Source organism: Phyllostomus discolor, chromosome 14 (genome assembly GCF_004126475.2).
Source record: "Phyllostomus discolor isolate MPI-MPIP mPhyDis1 chromosome 14, mPhyDis1.pri.v3, whole genome shotgun sequence".
NCBI classification, from domain to species: Eukaryota; Metazoa; Chordata; class Mammalia; order Chiroptera; family Phyllostomidae; genus Phyllostomus; species Phyllostomus discolor.
This window is the reverse complement of record NC_040916.2, coordinates 36,054,267-36,062,619: the sequence shown is the minus strand read 5'-3', so window position 1 is coordinate 36,062,619 and position 8,353 is coordinate 36,054,267.

Below are 8,353 nucleotides of genomic sequence, written 5' to 3'. Positions count from 1 at the left end.
AACTGGTTTTGCATTTGATCTAGAGCTGGCAAATTGAATCTGGAAACATTGGATGTTTTGGCGGGGGGAGGGGGACTGTGTGAATGTGTGAGAAGTGAACTCTGTTGGTTGTTGATGTTGTTTGTTTTACATGATTTGACTTTTGGGAACTCCACTTCCCAGTGACCATAGCAAACTCCTCTGTGAGAGCCTTCTGTCCCGTAGAAGAGGGCACTGCTGTCTCTCTGTGGCCCCCTGAGCCATTCCCGGGGGTCTGCGGCCTTCACCCACCACTCCTGGGCTTGCAAGGGACAGGGCAGAGCAGCTGGCAAAGGTGCCTGCTGGGGCTGCCCTTGTTGGTGCCGGAGAGGAATCCACGGGGCACCAGGTCAGAGTGTGCCCCAGCTCCCTGGGTTCTAGTGGTGCTCTCACCGTTGTGGCCCCGGTTCGGTTCCTGGTCAGAGTTTACGCCATGAAGTGAGGTGTTCACTGCGGCCCCCTGAGAGGGAGAAAAAGCCCTCTCTTTCGTGTGGTTCCCCCCCCCCCCCCCCCCCCCCCGTTGAGAGGCTCAGACTGGGGTGAAGTGGCACCTGAGGCTCCTCCCCTCACGCATCAGCCTCATCTCCACACCCAAGGCAGCAAGCACCATCCCGGGCTCTGGCTGCATAGCGACACCAGCTTCCTCTAGCAGCGTGGGCCACCTGAAACTCGGCATCCTGAGCGGTCCACCTGAACTGTGTGCACTCGTTCTCCGTCTTCTGTTGTCTGCGTTTGTCTCCAGGTCCCCCTGAGGGGCCCCCTTGAAGGAGAGGACCCCAGGCCGCTCAGAGACAAGAGAACACATTCTATGATTGGTTACGATTTTAAAGTGGCTTTAAAGAAATTCTATGGCATGCAAAGCTTTGGTCATCTGAGCATAATCTTTTTTTTTTAAAAGATTTTATTTATTTATTTTTAGAGAGGGAAGAGAGGGAGGGAGAGAGAGAGAGAAACATCAATGTGCGGTTGCTGGGGGTCATGGCCTGCAACCCAGGCATGTGCCCTGACTGGGAATGGAACCTGCGATGCTTTGGTTCGCAGCCTGCACTCAATCCACTGAGCTACACCAGCCAGGGCTCATCTGAGCATAATCTTAAATAAATAACAGGCTAACCCAAGTATTTTACAAGTTCATGTTATCTCTGTTGCAAAATTGTCAGTAAGAAAAATAGCTTGATACAATAAAATTTTCATAAGTAATCTAAACTTAATTATTAGAAACAAGTAGATTAAATAAATGTAAATTGGATAAAAAGTTTCTTTTAAGGTAACTCTTTAGCAATAATTATATTTAAATTAAATTGTTTTACACATCTCTTTAGTAACTTGAAAATTTAAAGTTTTACTAGCTAAAGTAAATGATGGATATTCATTGAATGTCGAGACCATTTCCAAATAAGACAAAATAATGAAACATTAATTACTGAAATAGGTTTATCTACTTTCTGCTTATTATAGAGAAACTAAATATATTTGGGTCCATTCGTAAACATGTCCTATGTTACATTAAAAAAAACTGTACTATGAGGAAACATATTTTTTTAAATTGTGCTCATAAATGTATCAATTTAAAGAACACTAATTGCTTACCTTTTATTTATCACTAGAAATTTAGTTTCCTAAGAGTTCAGATTTCTAATTAAGAAACTGTCCCTGGCTGGTGTGGCTGGCTCAGTGGATTAAGTGCTGGCCTGTGAACCAAAGGGTCGCTGGTTCGATTCCCAGTCAGGGCACATCCCTGGGTTGTGGGCCAGGTCCCTGGTTGGGGGTGTGTGAGAGGAAATCACACATTAATATTTCTCTCCCTCTCTTTTCTCCCTCCCTTCCTCCCTCTCTACAAATAAATAAAAACAACTTAAAAAGAAACCAGGTTTTTAGTGATGGAGGGCATAGGTATGGGAATACATTTTTTTTTTTTTTAAGATTTTAAGGGAATACATTTTTGAAGGAGTTAAAAGAACATGGTTTGTTCTAAACTAAGGCTATTACTTGATTCATATTCTGAATGCAGAAGACAGACCAAGAGGGACTAAGAAAGTCATAGGTTTGTAGAAAAGGAATCCTAAGAATAGAAATTTTAAGTTGTTTGGTTCTCTTTCAGTCTATTAAAAAGAAAAATGTTTTCCCATATTTGTTCTACCATATAAAATTATAAAAAAATTTCCTGCCTGACACAGCAACCAGACAAGAGCACATTTTTTAAAAATTTCTGCCCAGAAAGCACAGATTCAATGTTTTATTAAACTAGTTTTCTTATCTTAATCAGGTTCTTGATTACTTAAGCAAACAATCTCCTCAATACTGAGAACTCAGGTTTTGCTAACCTGTATTTTTGTTTGGTACTTTTTTATTATCACTTTGAGTAAGTGAATAGTTTAGTATTGTTCCATAATGATACACGATCTTTTTGGGCCAGTATGTTTGACAGACTTCCCAGGGTTTAAAATGTAAAAGGCGGCTCCTTTGCCCTGGCCGGGTGGCTCAGTGGGCTGGAGAATCTCGCGGCACACCCAAGGGCTGCGGGCTCCACTCCCAGTCGGGGAGCAAGGGGACGCAACCTACCGATGTTTCTCTCTCACGTCAATGTTTCTCTCTTTCTTCCTTCCTCTCTGAAAGTCAATAAACATATCCTTGGGTGAGTATTTTAAAAAGTAAATAAAAAGAGACTTTTTCTTAACCTGGAAATAGCATTGGGTTGTTCAGCTGGGCCTCTGAAACACTACAAAGGATTTGTTTTCTCTCCCTGCGGGGGCGAGGTTTTGAACTAATTAGGCCCGTTGGATGTGCTCGAATTGCACAGCAAGCTTTGCCAACTAGGGAAATAGTTGTGCTGTATTTGTGTACAGATATTCTTCTTATTAAATGGGTATTATATATTGGAGATTATGTAAAAATGCCCAACAGTGTACAAAGTCCTGAAACAGTATTCATTTATAATTCTTTTTTTTTTAAGATTTTATTTATTTACTTTTAGAGAGAGGGGAAGGGAAGGAGACAGGAGACAGAGAGGGAGAGAAACATCGTTGTAAGAGAGAGAAACAGTTGCCTCTCACACCGCCCCAACCAGGGACCTGGCCTGCAACCCAGGCATGTGCCCTGAATGGGAATTGAACCAGTGACTTTTTGGTTCGCAGGCTAGTATTCAATCCACTGAGCCACAACAGCCAGGGCTCATTTGTAATTCTTGATGTCTTAAAATGTTGTTAGAGAAAAGCAGAGTTCTTTGTCAGGTGCATTATAATTAGCTCTATGACCATGTCATTTAAAGTTTTGTCATTTGCGGTCATTGTTGACTCTGATGCTTTTGCACATGTGTCTCATCTCCTCCACAAAGATCCATGGAGAGGACTCGGGCCTATTGTGAAATACAGGTTTCTAGAAATTTTGGGGTCATACCTTTAAGCGGGTGAGGATTTATAGAACACTATAGAATAACTAGCCCTGGCTGGTGTGGCTCAGTGGATTGAGTGCCGGCCTGTGAACCAAAGAGTTGCCGGTTTGATTCCCAGTCAGGCACATGCCTGGGCTGTGGGCCAGGTCCCAAGGAGGGGGCATGAAAGAGAAAACCACACATTAATGTTTCTTGCCCTCTCTTTCTCCCTCCCTTCCCCTCTCTCTAAATATAAATAAATAAAATCTTAAAGAAAAAGAAAAGAATAATTAGATACATAGAATGCTGGAAGGTGACCAGAATAAATAAGAATTAATTATGTGGGACTGAATGAACTGAGGAGAATTATAATTTTATAACTTTTCATTGGAAATATTGCTGATTTTTAATCTGTTTTCCAGATATAAGTATTACAGGCTGCAGCCAAGAGGGGGGCCCCAAATAGGGATTTGGAATGAGGCCCAGAACTCAGGATGTCCAGAAAATATTAGGATGTCCTCACCCCTTCCCCCACAGGTGTGGCTTGGGGGAAGGGACACATGGAGCAAGGCCATTGAGAGCTGTCTTGCATAGCAACAGCTTTGCAGCTAACCTCTGGTGTGGTCATTTAACATATCTATAACCTTTAACTGGTTACATAGATATGTTAAATAGCTGTGGCCATGCTCTGAGCCAGTGGGATGGAAGTAACTTCCCCACCAAGATATAACTGGGGGGGGCAGGTCCCCTGAGTTACAGCACCTGTGTGAGAGCTTGAAGAAGATTGGCTCTGTGACATGGGGCCATGCCTGCCCAGACTCACGATGGTAGCCCAGTAAAGCTGGAAGGATATAAGAGTGCTGGCAAGTGTAGCCAATTGTGGGCGGAGTCAGAAATGGGGCTGCAGAGGAAGATTGGTGCGGGGATTTAAACCAAGACATGGCAGCCATTGTGGGGAGAATCACTCGGTCTTTAGCAGAGTGGGGACTCCCAAGGCCCTGGGAGGAAGAGCCACGCGGCTTTGCCAGAGTGGGGACCCCCGAAGCATTAGTAGCGGGAACCACCACCCGGCTTTAGCAGAGATCCCAGTGACACAGCTGATGGTGCCGGGAACCGAGGGAAGCCTACAAGCTGAGCACAGATTACTGGGAAGAACCAGGGGCTGCCTGAGCCTCAGACTTCTATTTCTTTTCCTGAGATACGGTACCCCAGACTGGGCAAAGGGGGAAGGAAGGACTGTGTGTGTTGTGGGTGTTTTAAGGGACTTGGGGATTTTGATGGAGACATTAGGTCACTACTTTAAGTCTGTACAGCATTAAATAAATATTTCCTTTCCTTTCCATGAATCTCTGGCATTGAGAGACGTCTTTCCTATAAGGTGGCGGACGTAACGAACCTGGGGGGTTCCTTTTGGTGATAGCACATTGCCTTCGGCACCCCCCTTGGCCCCTTGTGTTCTGCAACATAAGGAAACCTGTTTTCTCTTAAATTACCTATGACTGAGAACAGTTCGGTAAATCATACCTTTGTAAGCGACAGTCAAACTCTTACATTTTTCTCCCTGCCCTAATGCCTCTGGAAGTTTGGAGACTCTGAATGAACGAATATCATTATTTTCATGGCAATACGGTCGTCTACATAAATTCTATAGAAATCTGTTCTCTTTATAAAGGGCACAAGTGGAAACTCCTGATGAGGTTTTGACTGGAATGCCATGTTTAAAAGAGACAAACACAGCCCTGGCTGGTGTGGCTCAGCAGGTTGGGCGCCGACCTGCAAACGGAAAGGTCGCCAGTTCAATTCCCAGTTGGGGCATGTGCCTGGGTTGCAGGCCAGGTCCCCCAGTTGGGGCCATGCAACCCATAGATGCTTCCCTCTCTTTTCTCCCTCCTTCCCCTCTCTAAAAATAAATAAAAATTTAAAAACAAAAGAGATCAATAGACTCCAGATCTCACCAGAAAGCTCTGCAGCAGGGGTGTCCAACCCATGGTCCACATGAAGCTCAGGATGGCTGTGAATGCAGCCCAACACAAAACTGTAAATTTACTTAGAACATTATGAGGTTTTTTGTGATCACGTGTCACAATGCATTTAATGTGCGGCCCAAGACAACTCATCTTCCAGCGCGGCCCCGAGACGCCGGAAGGTCGGGCACCGCTGCTCTAAGGGATTAGGATCGCCTTTGGAGGCTGATGAGAGCCGCTGAGAACAGGCAGGTACCTCGCTCACACGGCTCACAGAGATCTTCCCGGGTGAGACGCAAGGCTGGTTTCCTGGGAGATGGCAAAGGACGAGCATCAAGACATTCTGACGATATAAGAGCAATCAATTTTTTTTTTTAAAAAAGGACATTTGAAGAGTGTTGAGAACCTGGAGAATTCACCCAAATTTTTAGGGATTATGAGAAAATGCTGATGGCAACTGGTGGCTCGTCTTCTTAGCCCTGAGAGGCTAATTAAGCTTCAGTCTGGAGGTGTCTTAGGAAAGTTCAACAAAGCAGGTTTTAAAAGAGTCTATCTGAGTCACTGTTGTTCTCATTGTACTTGTGCAAACACCAGGCCGAATTCATTAAAACTAGGCTTGTGCAATGCATGTCTTTTTTAAGCTATTTTCAAAAAGATTTTATTTATTTTTAGAGAGAGAAGGGAGGGAGAAAGAGAAAGAGAGAGAAACATCAATGTGCGGTTGCTGGGGGCCATGGCCTGCAACCCAGGCATGTGCCCTGACTGGGAATCGAACCTGCGATGCTTTGGTTCACAGCCCGCGCTCAATCCACTGAGCTACACCAGCCAGGGCACAGTGCATTAGTCTTAACTTGGCTCTCTTTGGTAAAATGAGGGTGATTCTGGAGAGAAAAAATTATGTTATCATAGGAGCTATAATATTCCCTTGTAAATATTCGATTCCAGTGCTGTTCACTGTCTTTTGGGGGTTGGGTTTGGTTTCCCACTTGTAAACTGGACTAACTGTGGAATTCTCCTGGTTTCCCCCAAGAGCTGCCCACGGCTCTCCAAATGCATGTCCAGTTTTCCTCCTGTCCTTCGTTTTGGAACGACTGAGGGTGAGCACTGCGTCTTCCCGAGACTGGCAGTCACAGGCTGCAGCGAGACGACCGCACGTGAACTTCAGAGAACTCCTCACAGCAGACTGCCTGGTTGAAAGGCGTTCACCCTGAACCCCAGAGCTCAGTCAGAACACAACGTGGCCGCCGCCACAAGATGAGGGGACTCCAGGGCTGGACGAAGTGGTGTCAACGATGAGGACTGTCCAGTATAAAGCGGTCGGTGTTCTGAAAACACGAGTTCATTGGGTTGAGCCTCAAGCAAGCAGTCACTCCAAACTGGAGCTAAATGCAAAATCTTGCTCAAAAATAAAAAGGAGTACACCCCCCTGGCCACCTAAATCAGACCTGGGAAACCACGAAAGGCTACCTGCCCTTGCTTGTCTGGTCCCTTCCCCTTGTGGAGCCCCCGATGGCCCTTCCACTCCTACTGTCACTGGGTCCTCGCCTCCTTGACCTTCTCGTAGAGCCTGCCCCTTCCAGACTGCGGCAGCTCCGAGTTAAGCTGGCGGTCATGGCTGGACTTCCCACCCATCCAGACAGGGAAGGCCTGGGCCCTTACTGCTCTGTGGGTCAGACAGAGAGAGGATCTTATTCCTCCCAAGTGTAGGGACAATGTTCTTGTTCAGCAGGAAGAAGTTAGAGAAGAGACCTCTAGCCCTAATCCCTTTAGAATGAGGAGGGTGAAATCTCTTTGGTAGGGGCAGAATCAGACAGTACAGGGCCTTGGGCCAGAAATGGAAAAACACCAGATGGCCACGAGCCCAGTTAAGAGCAGGTGGCCAGAAAGTGTCTAAACCACTGTTCCGCATATGCAGCTGACCGTGGTTTGGCCGCTGCAACCTTCCTGGGGTGGCAGTGATGAGCAACCATCTTGCCCCACGGCACAAGCCCAGAGACAGTTGCCCAGCAACCAGAAAGGAAGAGGAAGTAACCCCACCCTGACAGGTTCAATTCTGCCCCCTGGACACTTCCAAGACCACCTTTTCCTGCAGGCCCCCCTCTCCGTCCACACAGCCCCACTGTGTCCCCTGAGTACAGAAGCGGCCAGTCAGGGCCGGGCCCTGACGCAGCCCAGCGGGTCCTTCCTCCGTGTGGCTTCCCCTGTGCTTGCGCAGAACCTTTCTCCTTCAAGTCTGTCTGAAGATGTCTCTGGGGCTTCCTCTCAGTCTCTGTCTTGGGGAACCCAAGAACCCCAAAGCCGTTCACAACAGGAGGACCTCCCTTCTGTGCTTCTCTGTCCGCTCACCTGTAAAACGGGAACGGCGCCTACATGCGTTACCTACTCCACCAGGACCCGGAACCCCAGCGCCACAATGACGCAGAAGTGCCCCAGGGGAGGCACAGGAGCTGGAGCCGGGAGGCGGGTCCCTGGCGTCAGGGTGGTGCACGTGCGCAGCCAGTCTGTGCCTGTGCGATGAGGTCAGCTGAGGGTCCGGAGTTCCCTTGCTCCTCTCAGTCATGGGAAAGGGGAGGCCGCAAGCTGGGCGGCTGCAGAGGTTTGCAGTGGTGTGAGCTCACAGAGGAACAAGCTCGGGCAAGTCGGGGGCTCCTTTGCCAAGGCTAGTGCTGCTGTTACTAAGCTCGTGCACTTGCCTGTCTCTTTGCTCAGCTTGATGACCTTGCACAAGTGACTTAACCCTCAACTCTCGGTTATCCGGCCTGTGAATTTATGGGGACAAGAGCACTCAGCTTGAAGTTACTGTGAGAATTAAGGGACGCAAGCCCCACAAATTGTCCGGCACGATTCCTGGCAGCCCCTCGCTGTGAACGGTGCAGGCGGCAGGCAGCACAGTGCTGGCCTCGGTGTGAGCTACTAATATTGCAGGTAGGTTGGGGCAGGTATTACTGAAACCTGCTAGCCAAGATTCCAAGACAGTCCCGATTCCCAAAGCACTCTGCTG